Raw genomic sequence first — 25,507 nt, 5'->3', positions numbered from 1 at the left:
ACCAATGTTGAGAAGACAGGACATACGGTATTCTAAGGGTTCCATCTCTTACTTTTTCCAAATAAGCATAATAATAATATTGGTAAGAGGTAATTTTTGATTGAACCTTTGTATAATGCTCATAAAACCTTCTGAGATGAGCACTTCCTTGTCTTCCTCTTTTTAATGAACTGGAACTAAAAAGTTTAAAGGATGCCAGCTAACTCTTCTCAGGTAGTACACACAGTGGTAGTGGAAATTTCCAAATGTTTACTCCCAAAGTTTGGAGGATTCAAACCGGACTCCTCTCCTGTCATGGGAGTGTCTATATCTGTCATGCCTATAAATGCCTGAAAACACTCGGTGTTTCTAAGAGAAAGAGCAGAGCTTCCTTCTGCTGTGTGACTTCCTTTTGTGTGACTCTGGACACAGACTTTTCTGCAACACTGGCCGCCATCAACTTTCTCTCAAGGGATTCTAGACAGCAAGATGTCTACATAAAGATGAACATTAAAATGATTGAGGTCTCAGGAGTTCTTTGTGGTCATAGAAATGAGTATGCTTCATAGCATTAAGTGTAAGAGCATCCTCGTTTGCTTTAATTTGGCCTATAACATGTGGCCCTCCAAACTGACCTATCATGACTGCATCACCTACAGTCTCTTTACTTAGTTTCATTAACATTCCATTTTGTTCTTTAAATTATGCTCTCAATTTTGAAGGAATTTTTGTGTGGTCACATTGTTGAAATAACTACATTACTTTGCAGTAGAATAATCCTTTTGTAGACTGTGAAGATTTGTCACTGTAATTGATTTAATAAAGAAGACGACTGGCAAATAGCTGAACAGGATAAAGTTAGGTGGGAAAACCAAACTGTGAATGCTGGGAAAGAAAAGGGACAAGTTAGAGGAGATGCCAGCCAGGTGTAGAGGGAGCAGAAGATGAAGGTGTTCCCTCTGAAGATTCCAGCATTTAGAAGAACATAAATAAGGAATGTGGGTTAGCTTAAACTATAACAGTCTTGCATTTTGAATGTATGGCTTAAAATATATAAGCCTTAAAATGAATAAGCCTGAGCTATTGGCTGAGTATTTATAATTAATATTAAGCTTCCGAGTGATTATTTGAGAGTGGTTGCAGGACATGAAACCTCTGCCTAAATTACTTACTGTTTTAAAATCACAGAGTAGCCTTTAATGTAAAACAGAAGATCACATGTATATACTCCTCAGTCACCTAACAGATTTTGCATACATTTAAGCTTTGAACAATGTTTAAAGGTAAAATGTTGTATGGATTTCATAATACATAGCTAATTAATCTTAATTTTTTCCTTCATGCTAGTGATTTGGGTTGGACATAAAGCTGCCTTCAGTGAAATAGTTAAAGGACTGTTCTCAGACAGTGAAAAGAGGCAATCTCTCACAGTAAAGTACAGCCCCAGAGTGACTAACTGGAAAAGTATACTCAGAAAAACATAAAACTATCAAGTGTCCTGGTTTCACACATGCTGTGGTTCATGTGTGGCAATCAGAGAACAATTTGTGGGGACTGAGTCTCCCCATCCACCATATAATTAGGGATTGAACTCCTGTTTATTGGGCTTGTTAGCAAAATTCTTTACCACTGAGACATTTTGCTGGACCAAATTGCAAGTTCCCCTTGTTTATCTAAAGAACATTTGTTGAGAAATTACTTTATATATTAGGGATGGGAGATGTTAACAAAAAGATAAATAAGAGATGGGATTCCTCATCTCTAAGAGCTTAAATGAGGTAGAAAGTAAATGGCAGAATTGGTCCTTCAAAGCAGGTCCTTTAACAGAGAAATTTGTATGGATGGAGATGCTTGTAGAGGAGACTTCATGGGTTAGTGTAAAACCAGTGGACATGAAGCAAACTCACTTAAATCTATAACCAGTACTGGAATATTAAGTCATTCAGAGAAAGTTGATTCTGTGCCAACAGACCCTAAAACAAAGATATATTTTATAGGGAATAATTTTAACATACATGTAGTAATGTGTTCTAATGTTGAGACAATTAATAAATTTATAAATCAAAATCAGCAGTTATTACTTTTGACTAACAGGCCATAGAAAACACACAGAACTTCAAGGAAGATTTACATTGGAAATATTGTCCTAGCTTACTGTTCAGTGTTTCCCTTAAACAACACAGTCAACTGACTTCCAATACAGCACTATTTAAGTATTGTTGCATGTCTCTTATTCTTTAAAAAAGACTGGATCAGACATCCTCCCCTAATTTTAAGCAATATTATGTTATCAAGATTTCTAGTAGTATGATTGAGCATCCTTTGGATATAGGTCCATGAGTGGTTGTAGTGGCATTTCAATTGTATTTTAATAAATAAAGACTGCCTGAAGATTTGAGAGTAAAACAGTCAACCTTATAGAGCAGGTTATGGTAACACAGAACTTTAATCCCAGTAGCCACAGTGTAGTCATACTAGTTGCCATAGAAATCTGGTGGTGCATGCCTTTATTCCCAGTGCTACACACCTTTAATCCTGGCCCTAGAGAGAAATATAAAACAGGGCAGTGGAGACAGCTCTCAGACACAGTCGCATTCTGAGATTCCAGGATGCAGAATCACCATTTCAGACTGAGGCTGAGACCTTCAGACTGAAGCCCGATTTTTCTCTCTCTGAATTTTTATTAAGCAAACTTCAAGTGGTATTTCTGGGACCTGAGGTAGGTTGATTCTCAATTTTCTGAGAAACCATCATACAGATTTCCAGAGTGTATGTACATGTTTGCATTCCCATCAGCAATGTAAGAGTGTCCCTCTTACTCCACTTCCTCTCCAGCATAAGCTATCAATGGTGTTTTTGATCTTAGCCATTCTGACTGGTGTAAGATGGCATCTCACAGTCATTTTGTTTTGCATTTCCCTGATGGCTAAGGATATCGAACACTTCCTTAAGTGTCTTTCGGCTGTTAGAAATTCTTCTGTTGAGAATTCTCTGTTTAGTTCTGTACCCCATTTTTAATTGGATTATTCGGAATTTTGATGTCTAATTTCTTGAGAGTTCTTTATATACTTTGGAGTTTAGTCCTCTGTCTGATGTGGGGTTAGTGAAGATATTTTCCCATCCAGTAGACTGCTTTTTTGTCTTATTGACCGGGCCCTTTGCTTTACAGAAGCTTTGAAGTTTCAGGAGGTCCCACTTTTCTTTTTATTGTTATGACTATCTTAAATATCACCATAGAACCTTCATAAAGCAACTGATGGAAACAGAGGCAGAGACCTGCAGTTGAGCATTGGGTTGAACTCCGAAAGTTCAGTTGAAGAGTGGAAGGAGTGAGAATAAGAGCAAGTAGGTAAAGACCCTAATGGGTACACCCGCTGAAACAGTTTACCTGAGCTAACAAAAGGAGCTCCCCAACACCATCTGGACTAGGAATGAAGCAGAATATGACCAAACTAGACCATCTGAATGTGAGTAGCAGTTGTATGGCTGGGGCAGACTGTAAGGCCACTGGCAGTGGCACCAGGATGTATCCTTACTGCTTTTACTTTTGGGGAATCTATTCTCTTTGGAGGGATACCTTGCTCAGCCTACAAATAGTAGGGAGGGCCTTGGACCTTCATCAAACCAATGTGCCTTACCCTCTCTGTAGAGTGGATGGAGGCGGGATGGGGTAGAAGTTGTAGGGAATGAGAGGAAGGGAGTAGAGGGAATTGGGATTGGTATGTAAAGTGAAAAAAAAGATAGTATGTTTCTTTTTTAAAACAAGTAAAAAAGGCAAAAGTCATGACATTAAAAAAAAAAGATTTCTACTATCCAGAAACATGCCCTGTTTCAATATCATCTCTGAAAAAAAAATTGTCAAGATAAGAACACTCCTAGAAAAAAAAAACTGTCATAATCGGAATACTGGAATTTCTGTCATAGTTTCTGAGTTTCATTTAGCGTTGCTCTGTGTAGGAGTAGCTACAACCCTCAGATGGGTTTCCTGATGTTCTGACTTTTTAAGTTTGCTTGAATTTCCAAAGAAAACTGAACGGAAAGGGAGGACAATGGCAGCACTGCTGGTTTTTGACAGTTGCCAGATGCAGCCCTCAATGCAGTACAAACATGACAAGGAGCATTCACACGCTATCTGGAATCTTGTGACGCTAATAAATTCCTCCACAACTGAAAACTGTCCTATGGTGTGAAAAGAGAAGCTAGGTGGTGCCTGTCTCAACCTCCAGGTTTAAATTTAAATGAAATTTAAATCGATTGCTAAATCACCCACTTCTGATTACTGAACAGAATTACTAAACCTCTTCATGTCTGATTCCAAACATCCAGAAAGATTATTCGGCATTTTAAGTCTATGTGCCCTGCAATTCTAATAGGAATCATTCCTAAAATCTTGACATCTCTCTTTCAGCCTCTGTCATTTATGATGCCATCACGTTGCATCTCACTCATATGTATTTTTAGACAAATCAAAATTTGAGACAATCAGTCCTATATTTTTGAGTGAAAATGTCAACACATTGCTTCTTTTGGATCTCTAATATCTGTGATACAAGAATGTGATGATATTTTTTGCTATAAAAATGACAGATAGTTTACTGTGAATGACACCACTGCCATGTCATTTAAGGAAGAAATACCTCATCTTGTAAAATTGGAAGGAGAGAATGGTGACCCCAGGACACACTTGTATGTGTATCATCTTATGTTCAAGCTGATATTTACTTCAGACCTTTCTTTCTAATGCCAGGGAAGTAAAGAAAGTTATAACTGAGCACAGTTCTACCATATGGTAGGCACAAAGTAGGATTGAGTAGGAGAAACATGGCTCATAATGGCTTTCTTATCCTTACAGAATCTACCCAATTACTATGGAAATATCATGAATTATGGAAGAGAATCCTGCCTGTGCAAAGATCAGAAATTTATAATTATTCCCTTATAAACCTGCCTGGAGTATGCAGTTGTTAGAGTTCTAAGAATCTGCTCTTACACTTCTTCATCTTATGATGCCCAGAAGGCACTGATTTTCCACAGTTGCGAAAATGTCCTTTAACTTAGATGTTTACATTCTGATCCATTCCTCATCTCTAACTCTTTGAAAGTCATAGAATAGGACTACATTGTCTATGTAGCCTAGGTTTAGTAATTTCATGAAGGCTGTGCCTGCTGTTGCCATTATCTATGAAATTTTATTCTTATCACAACTCCTAAAAATGTCAACAGAAAACTTAACACATCATAGAGCACCTGGCCCCTAATCTCTCCACCTTAACTCCTCCTAACTCTTCCTCTTCATGCCTCTCCAGGCTCTTACTTCCATCATCAAACACCTGGACTTTATACCAGCAATCAAACTACCAGCACACAACATATTCCCATGGCTCTCACGGTGCCACTGAGCACACCTGTTCCAGGATGCTGTCACAGCACTTCTTCACTTTATTGAGCCTTCCCAAATCACTAACTCCTTATAAGGGAGAGGGGTTGGGAAATAATGTTTTCCTTCTTTCCATAACTGGGAAAATCCAATTCCTATCAATCCTTTGGAAGTATCTTTTGTATTTTTAGACGATCACCTATCCGAATCTAAAGATATTGATTTCTCTTGGTCAGAGCAAATCCAGGTCTGTTGTTTAAATGATTACTGTCCTTAGATGGTATCTTTTAAGGAATTTCATCAGCTGTGTAATCATTGATAAGCTTTCTAACCTGCATGAGCTCTGAGACGTAACACTGTAAAACTTACCACCATACTACTTATTACATTCCTGAAAAATTAAAGTGACTGAGAACAATTATATGTGTGTAAGATGTAGCAATATACCAGTTACATTCTGACTTGAGTGTACAATGTCCTGATTAAAGTAATGAATGATGTATCTATATTCTTTAAACTGTGTTTCCCTATTTTGTATAGGTTTTTTTGTGTTTAAGGTGCATTTCTTTCTATTTATTTACATATTTAATATATGAATGTCCTGTCTACATGAATATCTATGTACTATATATATGTTTCATGCTCATGGAGACCAGAAGAGAGTGGCAAACTTCCTGAAACTGGGGTTACAGACTGTTTTGGGCCAACACTTGGGTGCTAGGAATTAAACGCAGGTGTTCGGGATGCACAGCCAGCCCATCACTGGTCCAGCTCAGTAGCCCATTTTGCTGTATGTCTTGATGCTTTCCTTTTGAATGGAACACTAGCCCTTAATTCTCATTGTAGTTATGAAGGTGAATTTACAGGTACGCTTGGCTAGGATACAGGACATGGTCCTTTATATAAGACATCAGTTTAGATATTTTAGTTTTGTTCTAGATGCGACAAATGTTTAAATTAATAGATTTTGAATAAAAGTTTCTTCTCGCAAAAGGTGTTGCCTTTTGCAGCCAGTTGAAGACATATCAGAAAGTACGAGAGTTTCCCAAAAGGAACTGCCCTCAAGACATAGCAAGGAGACTGTTGCACAACTGAGCCTGCCTCTGTCCCTGTGAAGCTTGGACTTGTTTGTACCCCAAAATACATAAACGAACCCTCATTTCTAAAGCCTCTCTCACTCTCTTTCTCACTCCCTCATTTCCCCCATTCTGTATCTGTCTTTCTGTTGCTTTGGGGACTCCTGATAGATAGAGAGAATAAAAATCACAGTGAGCTATTAATATACTCAAAGCTTTTATGTTCTGTTGCTGAGCCTGGCACAGCAACATGGTACATTCCAAGACACCTTTGGGCAGACATCAGGCTTCTGAGGGCCTCTGGCTGTCAGTGAGCTACATGTCAAAAAAGGAACACAGTGCATAAACTCTGGAGGTACAAGGAGACAGGAGACAGGGAAGGCATGTCAAAGAAGTAAGTACTGAGATGCATAATTCAGCCAAAGGAATCAATGTTTGATGATCTCCACAAAAGCAGTTAGAACAGTAGACATGGTTGACATGCCAGCAAATATCTATACTCAGTCATATGTATATGTTTCAACAATAGTTAAATCTTACATTATTTAGGAAAACACTCAAATTTCTAAAAACCTAAAAATTAGAGAGACTATCATCATTTTATGATATAAGTCTTGTCACACTTTATCTATTTGGTTTGCTAAAGCAGCTTATTAAAAGTTGCATTACAATGCTTGTTGATATAATCTCAGCGATAAGTTTATAAAATTATTTTATCTAAGAGAAGTACCATTCCGATGACAGAAAGGAAGCTAAAAATATTTAATTAACATTTCACAAGTTGTTGGGTAATTTTTAGAAACATTGCATGATTTTGTTTTAAACAACATTGGACAAATGGTCTTACCTTTTGAGTGTAAGGAAATATGAACATAATGAGTAGCCTATTTAAATGCGAGTTTCAAATAATTTTCTCATAGGGAAAGTTACTTAAGATTTAAAACAAAGAAATCCTTTGAATTGTCCTGTAATTAGGTATTTTAGTTCTGAACAGCAGGTAAAATTTATATTAAAGATTTATTTCCCAAAATAGCAAAATGAGGCCTTCAAATACTAAACATGTCTAACTGCCACATAATTTTGCTTCGAAGTTATTTACATGGTGTTGTATTATAGCTTAATTAACATTTACAGTGAAATCTGTTCTTTCAAGCTTCATTAGCATAAATTTCTGTTCTGTCTTATTTGTAGAACTCTAATAAAAATACAACCAGATTATAGATATAAAAATATTATTTCACTAGTTTTAGTTAAATGATGGCAGTGAAATAAGAAAGAGGAAAATTAAATACTGACAAATGTGTTTTAATAAACATATTGAAGAATGAATTAGTTGTAAAAGTTATAGGATGCAAGTGGGAAAGCGCTCCTGAACAGAAAGAAGAGCACATATGGGTAAGTGATGTCTGTTTCCTACTGATGATTCTAAGTTACCACACACATTTGGTCTGAATATGATAGCGATTTTACTTTTATTATGTTGGCTCCCCTGTGGGTAGAGCTACTGAGGGAAGATGGAACATGATAACAGCAAGTAGTTAAAAGAGACTGTGTCCTTTCAGGGTAGGATGGGAGCCTGAGAAACCTTGCCCACGAATTCCTAGCCACTGTGAGGTGATCTGTTTCTTTCTAATTCCTGACCAATGGCATGATGACCCTGCCTCACCAAAGCCCACCAAACAGAATAGCTAATTGATGAGGTACTAGACTCCCTGAAGATGAACTAAAATAAGTATTCCTCTTTTAAAATCATGCTTTCCCAGAAACTGTGACATAGCAAAAGGATGCTCACCACACAGGCACTCTGAACCCTGCAACAAGTTCTTCACCTCAACATTATTATGAATTGAGGGCCCTATACACCTTTTTTTTTAACCACAGAACATATCAAATACTATGATGAGATTGACACCAACATGATAATCAAAAGATAGCATTTCTTAATGTTGGAGAAATGGTAATTTTATATTTCAGGGTAACAAATTTGTGCCAGACTTGGCAAGCACATTCTTATGGCTGTAAAACTCAAAAACAAACCATATTAATATGTGCCTATCAACACCATGTAAGGTGTAGTGGTTGAAAGAAGATGGTCCCCAAAGGAAGTGGCACTATAAGTGTAGTTTTGTTGGAGTAGGGGAGATCTTCTTGTTAGCAGAAGTGTATCACTGTGAAGGTGAGCTTTGGGGTCTTATATATGTTCAAGCCACACAGTGAGAAAGACTTCTTCCTGTTGCCTACTATAGGAGAGAGGCCGCTTGTTTGTCTCAACTATCCAGAACCAAAATAATCACACAGAAACTGTATTAAGTAAATCACTGTTTGGCCCATTAGCTCTAGCTTCTTATTGCCTAACTGTTACATATTAATTTAACCCATTTCTAATAATCTGTGTATCATCATGTGACTGTGGCTTACCAGCTAAAGTTTCAGCGTCTGTCTTTGGCAGGGTTACCTGGCTTCTCTCTCACTCTGCCTCCTTTCTCCCAGCATTCAGTTTAGTTTTAACTGTCTACCCAATTTCTGCCCTATCAACAGGAAAGGCAGTTTCTTTATTCACCAATGGTATTCACAGTATACAGAGGGGAAACCCACATCAGCCTACAAGTCAAGATAGAGGACTCTCATCTACTTTCTGAGCACCCTAACTGCCTGCATGTCATCAGGTCATACCATCATCATCATCATCATCATTATCATTATCATCATCATGTGAAAATGTAAGCCACCCCCAATTAAAAGTTTTCTCTTTATAAATGTTGCTCTGATCATGGTGTCTTTTCATCCAATAGAATAATCCCCAAGATAGAAGTTAGTACCAGGGACTGGGGTATTGCTAAAAGAGGCCAAATCATGCTTTTGTTTGAAGGTATGCGGACGCTGAGACTGGGGGTTAGAAAATCAGTGGAGGGCTTTAAATGTAGATTAAAGGGCTAACCTAGTAGGCACATAGAAAACAGGTGTTGACTGTGATCTGAACTGTGGATACTTGGATCAAGAGGTTCCAGGGGAGAATTATATTAAGATGCGGCCTGGAGATTATTCTTGTGATATTTTCATGAAGAATGTTGCTGATTTTTGCCCTTCTTTTAAGAATCTGCCTGAGCTAAAATGAGGAGATTTGGACTTATTCCTTTGACAGAGGAAATCACAAAACAGCCTAGTGTATACCCAGTCATGTGGTTATTGGTGGTAACTCTAATGAAGATTTATAATGAAAATGAGCAAACTGAGCAAGGTAAAATATTAAATATAAAATCTGAAGAGAAAAGGAGCACAAGAAAGTGGGATGGAGGTAAGGCCTGTGTTCAAGGAGATAGACAGATAAAGATATGGAATAAAGGAACTGATGACCTCAGGGTAAGATCCCATCCAATAAAGTTTTCTACTTGTGAAAGGGAATTAAAGAAAAGCCTAGAGCATCATGTGGGTATGGTAGTACATGCCTTTAATCCCAGAACTCCCAAGGCAGAGGCTGCCAGACCTCTGAGTTTGAGGCCAACCTGGCACAGCTCAAGTTCAAAGACAGCCAAGTTTAGGCAATTAAGGAAGCTATGGAGAACAGATAGCTGGTGAAGATGCATTTGAGTGAGGGAGCCATGTTCGAGCCCCAGCAAACAACAGAACTTGGTAGTTTAAGTCACATGATCCTGGAGTTAAAGATAGAAGAAAGGGGCTATGGAATTTGCCTCCAAGACAAAGGAAAGGTGTTAGGGTCTAGCATGTATCAGGGTTGTCCCTGAATGGATGTCTAGAGAAGTCATTGCATGAAGCTGTGAAGTTAAAGCCTAGATTAAATTGGAAATCCCAAAATGTTAGAGATGCCAGAGCAGCTGGATAATCTGCCAAGGAAATCTGATAAAAGGGAGTGGAACCCATCTGAGAGAAAGAAGTATGATGTAATCAACAAAGCTGAAAGAAGTTGGAGATCTGAAGAGCATTTTGATATAGTCATGGAGAAGCAAAGCTTGGAGTTTTCCCACCTGGTTGTTGGTCTTGCTTTCCTCAATATTTCTTCACTGTGTTCCCCTCCCTACATTTTGAAATGTGACCATTATATGTTGGAATTACGATTTTACAGGGGATTACAGTGAAAAGACTGCATGAATCTAAGAGGAAACTTTGAACTTTAAACTTTTAAATAATTCTGGAACTCATCAACTATGGGGGCTATTGAAGTTGAACTGAATGCATTTTTGCATTATGATATTGGTGAAAGTATTCAGATGCCAAGGAATGGAATGCAGTGATTTGAAAGAAAATGGCCTCCTAAAAGTATAGCAATGTTAAGAGGAGTGCCCTTGTTGGAGTAGGTATGGTCATGCTGGAGAAAGTGCATTACTATACAACTTTAAGCTACTTCCCCACTGCCATGTCTGCCTGCATGCCATTATGTCACATCATGATGATAATGGACTAAACCTCTGAAAATATAAACCACCTCAATTAAAGATTTTCCTTTATAAAAATTACTGTGGTCATGGTTTCTTCACAGCAGTTGAAACCCTAATTAAGACGTAAGGTTAAAATTGTCTATGTCATGTCCGAGAGTTGGAAACAACTTTTTTTATTATATGCTTTCAAAATATTAATTCATACATATAAAAATCTCTATCAAGGTTAGCCAAATCTCTCTGGATGAAGAAGAAAGCTAAATCTCATATTTATGTGCAAATAGAAAAAGCTGAGGGCACCAGAACCAAATATTCTAAAAAGCTTTCATTTCCTGATTTGACCATTTTTGACCATTTCAGCTAATAAAAATGGTACTCAAGACCTGACACAGTGGCCTTCTTCCAGTGGCCCAGTTAGTCAATAGATATAGCAATGTCATGAATTCAAGTCAGTCAATACACATGCAGCTTTGTAGAACATGATACCACAGAATCTCGAGATAATAAAGGAAAGGGTTTAATCAAGTGTGTCTAGGATAGGAAGTTGTCTGTGAGATAAAATGAAAATCACAAATCATCATTAATCCCTATTTATTTTATAATAACAATAAAAACTATAGTAATAAACCCAGTATTGTCATGACCTGAAGCCAAACAGCAAAGATTTTATAGATAAAAGTATAAGGGTGGCAGGTATATAGTTTAGTTGGTGCAGTACCTGCACAACATGCATGAACCCCTGGGTTCCTTCACCAGTACCAACAAGCTGGGTGTAATGACATATAACTAGAATCTTAGCACTTAGTTAGAGCAGGAAGATTAGGAGTTCAAGGCCATCTTCAGCTACATTGCCAGACTAGGACACAAGAGACCTTTTGCAAGAGAAAGAAAAAAAGAGACAGAGAGAGAGAGAGAGAGAGAAAGAGAGAGAGAGAGAGAGAGAGAGAGAGAGAGAGAGAGAGAGAGAGAGAGAAACAGAGACAGAGACAGAACAAATGAAGGATGAAGGTTAGAAAGGTTAGGTAAGAAAAAAGTATCTAAGCATTTTAAACGTTAAGAATGGCAAAGATAATAAGGGCAGAAGTCTCACTAGACACAGAACAAAAAGTAATGTCATATTTATACTCCACTGAAATTTAAAATAAATTTGTCTTTTGGAAAATATGTTTCAAAGACTAGAACATTGTCACTACAGTTATACCTGATAAAATTTGACTATCCATGAAATACGAATATCTCATCCAAGTCATCAGGGAAAATGCAACCTCATGTGTGAGTCTCACTGCTTTTCTTACTGGACTGTAACAGATTCCAGTGCAGCAGACCCCACTCCCCATTGCTCACATACATGTGTGGGAGATAAATGGAAGCTCAGTGCTCCTCCACTTGGTGTCACAGGTAGTTCCTTCTTTTAAGCAAAATCATCAGTGCTGAAGATTTTAAAAGCACTGGCTCTTCCAAATATTGGGTTCGATTCCCAGCATCCACACAGAAGCTCACAACATCTGTTACTCCAATCCCAGGGTATTTGACACTCTCTTCTAACTGCTTTAGTGATTAAGTCCACACCTGGTGCACAAACATACATTCAGGAAAAATATATAATAAATAAAATGTTTCAAAAAGAAAAAAAAACCTGAGAGGCTTCAACCCTAAATGCCATTGAACCCCCAACCCAGACTCCTTAGTTTGTTCCCTTAAGCCTATTTGGACACAGTTCTGTCCTTCCTACAAACTCTGTTACATTTAAATCCTGTCCCCCACATTTCATAAATGACATTATTGTTTAAAAAGTAGGAATTATAATTTGTGGGTCGGGAACTACCCTTATTTTAGAGTACGACTACAATAAACTAAATAAACGTTTACAAAACACTTGAAACACTAATTTACAAAAGCATGGCCAAATCACATGTACAAATGCTTCCAGTGACTTTAACCACAGGAAACATATATGTAAAGCCATATTAAGGTAACTGTATGTCTTCATATAAATAGTCAATTCAAGAAAATTAAAAACAAAAACCCAAAACTTTTATATAGGACAAGCTGGCACTCAAATAGTGTGAGTAGAATGTAAGCATTCAGAAATCTATGTGGTGACTGTATTAGTTACTTTTCTGTTTCTGTGATAAGACATCATGACCATAGTAGCTTATGGAAGGTAGAGTTTACTTGGGGGCTATACTTCCAGAGGGTAAGAGTTCCTGGTGCCACAACAGTGGCAAAACAAAGCTGCAGAAAGAGCTGAGAACTCACATCTTGAGACCTAAGATGGACCAGGAGTTGGGAGGGGGACCTGGGAATGCTGTGAGTTTTGGTTTGTCAAAGATTGCCTCAAGTGACATACCACCTAAAAGTATACATCCCCTAAGCCTCCCCAAACAGTGTCACCAACAGTGAAGTAAACATTCAATTACTCAAGGTTTTATGGCGGTCCCCTCATTGAAACCACCACAACGACTTCTTGTAAAGTTTAATCTACATCAGTCCTGTGACTCTGAAAGCTTGCAGTTACATCACTGCATACGAATACTGAAAACATTAGACCAGAAAAATGTTTATGCAAGAATATTTTACAGATATGTTATTCATAATAGCTATAGATTAGAAATAAAAAGATAGAGTACGTATAGAAAAATACATAAACTGTTGTATATTCATGCAATTACATCTTATTCATCAATAAATAGAAACAACTATTTACATGTGCAAGAACAGAGAGTAATCGTAAAGACATTTAGTGAAAAAAACATATTTAAGAAATGGCTATAAACTTCCTGGTTCATCTTAACTGCTACTCATGCATAACAGCCCTTGAGATTCCCCTTGTAGATCCACAGTGCATTTGCACCAAGACAAAAGATGTTTCTCTCCATGTGCATTGTTCAAGGCCAAGGACTAGGCACAGTGGGCTTCTAATGCTACCAGCTCTTCTAGAGAGAGAACTACGCCAGTGAGTAACTTTGCTATGTGACATTTCATCTGTCTGAAACGGTGTTGTCTTGAAACAGCAGTGCTGTTCTTTCTCCTCAATGTTTCTTCTTATTAGTATGAGACTCATATTATGCTGAAGGTTCCCTGTACCTGTTCTTCATCATTTGACATGTATTGTTACAATGACCATACTTAAAAACACAAAGAAAAAGGGAATCTTTGAAAATTATTAGAGGGAATGTAAATTATTCCTGTAGCACATAGGGTAAATAAGGAACATGTGTTTCACAAATTGAAAACAGAATTTTTGCATATCTCAACAACCCCACCATAGAATGAGACATCTTGCCTCTCAAGTAGATAGTACATTGTTCAAATTAACCAAAATACGGCATCAACTCGGTGGCCCATCTTCAGATGAATAAGATGTTATGTATTATCCCACAGAATAACTCAGCCGCTAGAAAGAATAAAACCCTGCCACACTTCAAAGGAAGAATAAGCTTTAAAGACATCCACTGAATCAAGATCATGATATAAATACCACATAATTTAAATTAGAACAATTAAAACAGAATAAGATTGTAGATTTATAGGACTTTGCATATGGTAGAAAAATATGTAGGTATATTATATACATATCCAATTAGCATATCTATTATCTCCTTAGACAAATTGAATTTAAAAAGATTAATCCTGAATAATCCATTTACATGAAGTTTTAACGTCAAAATTATGCTTCCTTATTTCAAAAATTCAAGTGACAAAAACAGCATTATATTGACATTAAAACATACTGGAAACTAAGTGAACAGAGTAACTAGAGGAAAACCCATGTGTTTAATCCAGTTAACATTTAACAAATGTGTTGGGCATATGCATTAAGAAAATATAACCTTGAAATTTTTTTAAAATTAGAATACATGTGAATCAATTTTTCCCTTTTCATTCTTCTCCCAAACCTTTCCCATGTACCAGTTCCTAGGTTTCTCTTAAATTAATGACATGTATTTTTAGTTGTTGATTTCACACACACACACACACACACAGACACACACAGACACACACAAACACACACACACACACATTTTTGTACTTGTACAACCACGTGGCATTAGATAAACAATTTGGTGACTCTTCCCTGGGCAAGTCCATTTCTACCACTCTCATTAGTTGCCTGTAGTCCTTGTCTAGGATTGAGTCACTTTGAGATTATCCCCTTCCATGTTAATAAGTCAAGGTATTGGCATTTCATTGGTATTTTAATAAATAAAGGTTGCCTGAGGATCAGAAGAGTAAAACAGCCACACTGGCCAGACTGAGAGACAAGACATCAAAGACATATACCTTTAACCCCAGTAGCCACAATGATACACACCTTTAACCTCAGTAACTACGCTAGCTTGCCATAGAAGTCAGGTGGTAGTGGTGCATCCCTTAATTCCAGAACTAGAGAAGATTATAACATAGAAGGAAACAGCTCTCAGTCTTTCTCTCAGTCTCATTTTGAGATTCCTGGAAGTGGGATCACCATTTTCAGACTGAAGTCGGGGTAAGAGCCAGTGACTGACTGCTCTGCTTCTCTGGTCTTCAGGTAGAACCCCAGTATCTGTCCCTGAGATTTATTAATCATTCTTCAGGTCAATTCTTGTTATCCTTTTCAAACAATGGAACATCGGGTGTCATCATCTATAAAAAACATTGTTAAGCTCCTTTCTGTGTGCAGTAAAAATCAAATCAAAGTGTACTGGGTTTTTAAGTATAAGAGTTGAAACTATATAAATACCGGAAGAAGATATGAAAAAAATGTATTAAAACATCAAAGTGGCCAAAAAATTATAAGATTACAAAAACACAGGGAACAAGACAGAAAAAAAGGATAAATGTGGTTAAATATTGCTAAAGGGCCTACGTATCATAAATGAAGTCTTCTCAAAGTGAAGAGAAAGTCTATAAATTAACATGTATGAAATCTATATACTTAATAATGAGATGGTATGGAGAACATAATAGGAATTAAAAATAATATGATTTTAAACAGGCAAGATATCTGCATAGTCATGTCTCAAAAAGAGATACGTTATTCAAATAGGTAAAAAATTATGAAAACATTCAAGAGAAATGATTAAGAAAATGTTGTTTAAAAAAGTCATAGCATTACCACAGTTGAAAATGGATGCCTCCAGGTACGTTTGTACAATGAAGTATTACTCAGTTGCAAAAAAAAAAGAAGAAAAACTGACGTCATAAAATTTGCAGGCAAATGGATGCAGTTAGAAAGAAATCATCCCGACTGTGGTAACTCAGACTCAGAAAGACAAAAATGATATAAATTTACTTTACTCAATAAAGGTTAAGGAAAGGGTTTTGTTATAGGAGGCAATTGTTCTCCTTGGAAAAAAGAAACAGTGTAGATTCTGCAGGTGGACTTGGAGCAAATGGGGACTGGAGTGGGAGGGATCAGGTATAGGGTGGGGAGATGGAGGGAGAGAGTGAAAGGAGATACAACTGGTACTAGAGGACATTTGTGGGGTGGGTTGGAATCTACTGCAGAAGGAGCTCCTTGGACCCTATGAGAGGGGGCCTATGGAATGCTTCTTCTAATGGAGGATGCAGAGCCTGACATCATCACATTTTTGTACTCAGTCAAGATTTCCAGTGATGGGACTGGCATAGATTTGTTTGAGCTGTTAACAAAGGAGGTTCTGTGGTGACCCCCCCAAAAAACCAAGGATAATGCTAGGACAGGTCACCCTTTGAAAACTGACAGCAGGGCCCCATTGCAGAGGAAAACTTCCACTTAGCTCACTAAATATAGAGAGATCAATCTGGTGCAGGCTTGGAGCCTTCACCCTTTATGATCTAATCTCTTTGACTTGAGAATTTACTCTGCAGCTGACAAAAAGAGAAACCTGGACGCCAACCCAGTCAGAAAACTATCCACCGATAATCAGTTTTGTCTATAAGATGTGCTAGGGCAATGGCAGTGGAGAACTTGTGGGAGTGGCCAGCCGATGTCTGATTAAATTGAGATCCATTTCACAAGAAAGAGCCCATGCACAACACTGCTTGGAGGGCAAAAACATCTGAGACTGGATAAACCAGAGATCTAGGATAGAACCAAACACAAACAAATAAATAGATAGAAAAATAAATGATAATAAATAAATGATTGCTTATATTCTGCTATACTCATAGATTCGTTTGTTGTTCAATCATCAATAAGAGGGATGTTCTCCAGCAGCAGATGGGAACTGATGAGAAGACCCAGAGTGAGATATACGCAGAGAGAGTTTTATTTGGAGGTTTCCATTGGGTTCTTCCCCTTACAGATCAGGGAACACCCAGGGAAGCCAGGAGTAAAGACTGTAGGAGTTAGAGGGGATGGACTCCAGGAGAATATGGTCCTTGGAATTAACTGAGCCGGACTCACAGGGCTACAGAGATTAAGCATGGGGCCTGCATGGGTCTGCATCAGGTCATTTGCATTTATGTTATTATGCCTACTAGCTTGGTGTATTGAGGGACTTCTAACAGTGGGAACCAGTGTATCTCTGGCCTTCTGCCTGCTCTTGAGACTCTGTTCCTCCTATTGTTCTGCCTTGTCCAGCCTCAATATGAGGGCTTTTACTTTTTCTTACTATATCTTGTTCTGTCCTATTTTCCTGTCATCTTGTGGATGTCAGCTTTTTTTTTATGAGAAATTGAAATGGGAGTGAATCTGGAGAAAAGAGGGTGTGGGGGTACCTTGGATGAGTGGAAGGGGAAGATTGCATTTAGGAGGTATTATGTAAGAGAGGAACCTATTTTCAGTGAAAAAAAGAAAGGAAGGAAGAAAATGGATGGCTCGAAAAAGCTGTCACAACAGGAATTGGAAAGAATGAGTGAAAGGGGACTGTTGCATAGTCTTGGCAGAAATGTAAAAAAGTACTATAAAAATTCCTCAAAAATTTACAAGTACAATTATTATACAGTCTAGAAATTTGAATGTGGGGTGCATGTTCAAACAAATGAGACCTCTAAAGAGATACACCCAAATCTACAGGAGCACTGATACACTGTTCACAGTTCCTAAGAACAATAACATATGACCAGCAGTATATAAATTGATTCTGAAGAAGGAGTCCAACTGCACAATGGAATACTTGTCAGCTCTAAAAGGGATGATCCTTTATTACTTGTGACAACTGAGATGTAATCAAAGATCATTATGCTAAATGAAAAGTAGCCCCAGACCATAAACAAAAATAAATCATGATAAACTTATATATGGAAGCAAAAAAGGTTAATATCATAAAATTAGAGACTAGAACAATAGATACTAGAGGATGAAGTTAGAAGCATGTAGTGTGAGGAAAGGCTGGCCTATGGGTGTGAATTTACTGTGGAAGGTCATCATAATGAAAGAAGGCTTGACATGTACACCTAATTTTATGAGTATTATACAATGCCTGATCACATTAGTATAACTCTGTCATAATGTACCTGCTAAAAGTCAGGGAATATAATGCAGAAAGTGAAGAGAAAGGGATGGCGTGTGAGTTTTATCAAAGGACATTATTTATATTTTGGAAGTTCTCAAACAATAAGAAATACTAAAATTCCACATAAAACAGGATTTTTAAAGAGACAAAAATTTTATAAAACACAAAACCTATTGTGTTATCCCAAAAAAATATTTTCTTCTCAAGTGAGAATGAAAGAACGATATGATCAGAACATTTTTGAGGGAAGAATTTAAGTATAGACCTATTAAAATTGAAATCATTTAAAAATGGTTCCTTCAGAATATGGTATGTACTCACTCATAAGTGGATTCTAGCCATAATTAAAGGTCTTTGAGCCTATAATTCGTGATCCTAGAGAAGCTAAATAAGAAGGTGAACCTGAAGAAAATCAAATCATATAGTTATCCTCCTGGATATTGGAAGTAGACAAGATTGCCAGGCAAAACTTGGGTGCATGGGGAGGTGGGGAGTGGATATAAGGGGAGATGGGTAGAGAGAAGGGAGAAGGAGAGGATTCAGGAAAGCTTGGGGGAATGGGATGGGTGGGATGGAGGAAGGATGAATATGGGAACAGGGAAGTAAATATCTTAATTAAGGGAGCCATTTTAGGTTTTATAAGAGACTTGATTATAGAGGGGTTCCCAGGTCCAAGGAGAGGTCCCCAGATTGTTCTTTGGTCAGCAGAGGAGAGGATGCCTGAACTGGCCTTGTCCCATAGCCACACTGATGAATATCTTGCATATCACCATAGAACCTTCATCTGGCGATGGATGGAGATAGAGACAGAGACCCACATTGGAGCACTGGACTTGGCTCCCAAGGTCCAAATGAGGAGCAGAAGGAGGGAGAACATGAGCAAGGAAGTCAGGACCACGAGGGGTGTGCCCCCCACTGAGATGATGGGAGTGATCTAATGAGAGCTCACCAAGGACAGCTGGACTGGGAGTGATGGAGCATGTGATCTAAATGGACACTCTGAACGTGGCTGGCAATGAAGGCTGTCTGAGAAGCCAAGGACAATGGCACTAGGATTTTATTCTACTGCATGGACTGACTTTGTGGGAGCCTGGTTTGTTTGGATGCTCACCATTATAGACATGTATGGAGGGGGGAGGACCTTGGACTTCCTACGGGGCAAAGAACCCTTACTGCTCTTAAGACTAGAGAGGGAGAGGGATGGGGAGTGGGGGGAGTGGGAGGGATATGGGAGGAAGGGTAGAGGTGGAAATTGTTAATAAATAAATAAATAAATAAATAAATAAATAAATGGTTCCTTCATAATACAAACATCATAAAAATATTTTTGTTTAAAATATTGAACAAATCAATTTTTCCTTGAGATAAAATACAGAGAAAAGTAAACTTAGAAAAAGAAAATGTACCATTATTGACACTGATGAAATATCAGTGATTATAAAACAGAAGATATTTTGGGGAAATTGCTGGCATGTAATTAATGTCTGTTGGGTGCTGGCTACATGTGTGTGTGTTTTATTTTACAAATACTGAAAACCTTTGAACTGAACCCAGAGAAGCTGAGAGAAAGAGAGTGAATGAAGAAGGAAGGGTAGGCAAGACATCAGAAAGGCAGTGAGTAATGAAGAGAAACACAGGAAAAGAGAAGAAATAAAAGGGAGAAGGAAAGGATACTAAAAAAGAAACAAATAAGGAATATAAAATCATGTAAAATTTAAGGATGACTAAATCTACCTTTATGAATATAGAAAGGGCATGTCCTCCGAAAGCCCTCAAGAATCTCTCTATTTCTCAAAAGCATTTTAAAAAGTTGATAAAATAAAATTTTAGGAAATGATGTCTATTTGGAAATAAAAATTTTGTTTTTGTTTACAGTGAAATTGCAATGAAATGACCATCTTCCTTCCACTTTTAGCTACTTAGTGAGATTGATGTGTATCTATTCTTTCTTTTTTCTTGAGGGAAGACTCAAGCTAGCTATTTAGTAAACTAATAATACAGCTATAAATGCACTTACACTTGCTGTGAGACTAGCATAATGAACAGTTTTTTCCTCTGGATATCCCAGTTATTAAAGTGTGTTATCTCTAGTATCAGAGGGATGGGTTGCATTAGAATATCATTAGAGGATAGATTACATAGCTAATAGATAACTGACAGAATTGATATAAATGATAGACAGACAGAGAGATAAATAATACATATTTTGTAAGATATACATAAAGGCATTTTCCCACAAAGATAAAGAACAGATGATAACAAGGTTGAAAGAATTTGCCACAGTAGAAAAGTTCATAAATAACTGTGATATTCCTGGACCTTTCACTTACAGACTACAGAACTGGCAACTTGCCTAGAAGAATTATAAAACATCATAACAAGTATGCATTGCAGTAAGTTTAAGTTATTTTCCCAAGAAACTGTTTGAGTGTCTACTTAGACAGTTGAATGTCAGATAGAGGGAAAGAGTCAAATATTTCAGGGCCAATGATAGCTGTGTAAAAGGACGTACCTACACAGACCAAAACCATCATAAAATCCCTTCTGTTAAAGTAATCCACTTTTGGATCTTAAAAATAATTGTAGTCATCACTAAATTCAGTTTAATATTGATCCAAAGGATGCTGTTTCTTATTTATAATTTCCCAATGGGCCATTACTCATTGAGTCCTTAGCCTGTAAATTAAGATATATGGCAATGAGCCTATGCAGCTACTTTTCTTCCTTGTTGGAAAATAAGTAAACTAAAGTATTATTGTAGCTTATGCTATGTAGTAACAAGGAGATGACAACATGGAAATTAGGGCCACTGACAGATATATAGAGGAACTAGAGTAAGCTGACAACTTGTTATTTTAATTTTAACCCCCATAGTAAAGAAAAAAACCATTTTTTTAAAAAAATCACTAAAAGAATAGGCTCACTTATAATTGCCATGTTATTAAATAATTGATTGACAGGTATGTAGCATTTAGTTATGGATAGGAAAATACATTCTTTTCAATTCAATGAAAAAGTGAGGGAAAGAAGCAGAATATTTCCTTGGGAAAGAGATAGCAATGGCATTTTCTCACTTTTGCTTCAGGGCTATATTAGATATTTCAAAAATACATGAACCATTTTGTTACTTTATGGAATAAAGTGATATATTTTATAAGTTATTGATCTATTATGTAATGTCATTTAACTCACTCAGGGCAATCAAGAGGCAGAAATGATATTGAAAATATCGCAAATATGAAATTTTAAATATTTTGATAATGGTTTTATTAATGAGTCTGATGATTGAGGATAAAATAGGACATGACATATACCAAAATAGAAAAGCTGGGATGAGATGAGCCACTTGCCATGTTTTTATTATACATTACAAATAAGAAGAGGCAGATTAGGTGATTTTAGTGGTAGGAAGACCCTATTGAAGAACACTCCCAGTTTTCAGTCATCGAGTTGGAAGAAACAGCACTTTATAGTTTCTACACAGTCGTCCTGGATGGGGAAATTCCCTCCACATTGATTATACCTACAAGTCAACTGCTGGCCATACTGATGCTTAGACTAGGGTAAGGTTTGGCCATTTCTCTAAGCCTTACCAGTCTAAAACCAGGAAATTCCAATGGGTTTGAGGCATTGACGTCCTTAACATGACATTGATTATGCCAACAATATCATTAAGTACAGACTTCATATATTCCCTACCATGAGTTCTAGGAAAGAATAACTGAGTGCCTACACTGAAGGAAATACTATTTTGTCCTTAAACATTAGACTTGTAAAAACACCAAAATTAAAATCTTTAAAGTTTCATATTTGCCATACTTTTCTGCTTCACAGTTGCCCTGAGTAAGTTAAATGACATTATGTCATGTATCAATGAGCTCTTCTGTAATGGGAACAAATATAATCCATGCATCTTTGCTAATATCTAATGAGAAGCCCATTGCTTTCTACTTCCAAAAGAAATAGTCCTGAGCAAAGCCATTTGGTATGTTTTGAGTGATAGCATATCCTTTGATAAATGCACTTGGTATGGTATGAAACAGGGTTATAGCACAATTAATAAAAACTCAGAGACAGATATTGGGTTCAACCTTAAGAACAGCAAAGCAAAACATCCAAGGCATTAGAGAGCTCTTAATTCTGTGAAATCCTCAGACTGAAAAAGAGAAAGTTATTGTCCATATTCCTCTTTAGTGCTGGGAATAAAGGTGAGTACAAACACTTTTTGACCTGTATAGCTGATTACTGCGGCTGCTTTGCACTGACTTTCAGACAAGCTTTATTTATAAACACAAATAATAAACCATATTTCCTTTTTTGTGAAAAGTAAAAAAAAGGAATGCTATAATTTATATAAGAAAACTCTATTCAATAAGTACAAAAGCTATCTACAATATAATACAGGCAATAAACACACCAACAATGTCTAGTCCATTAGCATTTGAAAACTCAGAGAAAATATTCTATTACCAATCCTATCTTGTTGAGTCCAATGACTTGTACCTAATTTACTTTCTATCAGAAATTGCTTTCTGCATTTTGCAAACATGGAAAACTAAAACTATAGTTATCCGGTCTTCAGCTCCCTCAGAGACCGAAGAAGGAAATAATACTGAGAAAGCAGGAAGTGTGAGAAACAACTTTCAAAAATGTGAGCAATTACAAAAACAATTAACTGCCTGGACAGTCAGCTAAAGTACCTGTGTGAAGTTGAAGCATCTATTTTCATCTTACAGACTTAGAATATCTGACAGACTTTTCTATGAAGCAGTATTTTTGAAGGACATTCAAAAGTTTGTGCAAACCTTGTTTGTGCAAGGTTTGGTACTTAATTTCTTTTGTGTCCTGATTGTCCAGTTATGACAGCATACTGTCTTTAGTTGAGGCAAGGACATTTTCTTGTCTGATGGCTTATATTTTCCCCAAAGAAAACAAAATCCACATGGAGTTTCTTCAATGCTCTTCATCTTCTCTAAAACAGATTAGAACTGCCAGGAGTTGACATGTCTCTTTCTAAAAAAAAAGAAAGAAAAAAAAAGAACTAGTGTTAATAAAATATCTTAAATAATACTTAAATACTATATCTGTACATCTCTGAAGTGTTTGAAAATGACTTTGCTATTTAAAATATGTCTGTGTTTGACCTTGAAAACACACCTAATATGATTACAAGTTCGATTGTAAAGGGTGACTAATTATTAATCTGCATTTTCTTTTAATTCTAATCAGATGGTAATAGTATCTTTAAAAGACTAGAAATTCAAATTACGTTGTTAAATGGGATGTATGGAAATAATACCTTAAACAAGATTAGAAATGTGTGTACAGTATGTCTTAAGAAAATTAATCTCAAATTTGCATCAATATGCAAAATTTATACACAATATACAGAAGTTCAATCCAGTATAAACATTTAAAACTAGTAATTACTTCTAATTCAATAATTTACTTTTTTATCCAAACAGGTTTATATCCCCCTATTTTTCTTTTGAAAACAAGAACCTTGAGTCTAATACCATTTATTCAACTTTTCTACTGGCTATAACAAATAACATCTTGTAGCCAAGCTTCCTACTTAATGACAAATATCCACAACCCATTGGATGACCAAAAATTATCCACACCATCTCTTGAGAATGTGGGCATATTATTCTTAAATTTACTATCGGTTCTCTGGGGGCAATCAAATCTTTAGGAAATCTTAAAAAAAATGGTTAGTTATCAAGTCCTGAGAGAGGTAGCTTTATCATTTGTTGTCCTATCTGTGCATAATGGGAAAGCATAGGGCTTGTATCAAGTCTTAACTAGAGTAGTCTGTGAGTCTGGATTATCTAAGCTAGCTACCTCAAAACAGTTCTGAGTACTTTGTAATCAAAAGCTAATTTTTAGGTGATGTTTTTCAGCTTAGTGTTGTTATCATAGTTCTGGAGGATTCATAGTTGTAGTGTTCATCTTCCTTATGAAAATTTCAAAGATCGTTTTAGGCATGTTTATGGTTCCCCTCAGAAAAGTGGTAGAGACTCAAACCCAAAATCATGTAAGGGAAGGTAGATGAAACATTTTACTAGAATTAGTTAGTACAGAATATGAGCATTAATATCATGAGAACATTTTTTAAATATATCTATCTATCTATATATATATATATATATATATGTATATATATATCTTACGAAATTTATACTTAAGCTGTAGATGAGTCAATATAAAACTAAAGACTATGAGATAAGAGACAATATAATAGTCTTTTACTACTTGATTTTCATCTGTGCTGTATCAGATGGCTCATCTGACATGAGAGAAGTCTTGAATTTCACTTTAATAAGCATGATTGGGTTTAGAGAAGGAGAGAGAAGGAGAGAGTCACACTCCAATTTCCAAGACAGATTTATTCTCTAATTGGACTGTGACTTCAAAAAGACCATTTGCATTATGTCTGTAGAGAATAGTAGAGATAAACATTTGAAAAGATGTATGAAATTTTACCTTGTTGAAAATGTGATATACCAGTTGGTCAATTTGCTCTTTTCTTGAGACATTTTTTAAATGTCTCATTTGTTCAGTAGTCTTCAGATTGCTTAGCTGGATAAAAGGCAGAAATAAAACCCTTCCTCAACCAGATTTTGGGGGTGGGGTGGGGATTCTCTCTTGGTAAGCTATATATGTTTAAATGAAGAGCATTTGCTAGTTTTAGAGGTTAGTTTAGATTAAATGGCCATGGTTAATAATGAACTAACGTTTCTTCAAGTTAAGAGATATCTCTTGTTCAAACTGAATCTTTATCAGTTTTGATGATATCCATATCTTTTCTTTGTCTATAGAAACAAAACTTCCCCAACATAGGAAATGTACTGGTTTCCATTCATATTTAATGTATCTTGACTGATTTAATTCTGAAGTTTTTTCTACTATCCAATCTCTCTATGCAGCTGTTCTTCTTGCTCATTAGCATTTAGAAAATTCAAAGTTAATAAAACATTATGGAATCATTTATGATGGTATTTATCATGCCTTTCTGTTTATTTAACATATCCTTTAGAGTTTGATTTGAATTTTCCCTAACTGCCTGGCCTGTAGGATTATATGGTATACCTGTTATATGCCTTATATTACATATTCAAAAACTGTTATTTTCTTAGAGACATATGTTAGAGCATTTTCTACTTTTCTTTGTACAGTTATAGCCATAATGGCCATAATTTTTTGCAAATGTGCAATTATTGAATTATCCTTTTCTGAGCTAGAAGTAGTTGCCCATTG

This window comes from Myodes glareolus, chromosome 8 (genome assembly GCF_982192425.1).
Source record: "Myodes glareolus chromosome 8, mMyoGla1.1, whole genome shotgun sequence".
In the NCBI taxonomy this organism is placed as follows: domain Eukaryota; kingdom Metazoa; phylum Chordata; class Mammalia; order Rodentia; family Cricetidae; genus Myodes; species Myodes glareolus.
Note: the sequence above shows the minus strand (reverse complement) of the source record.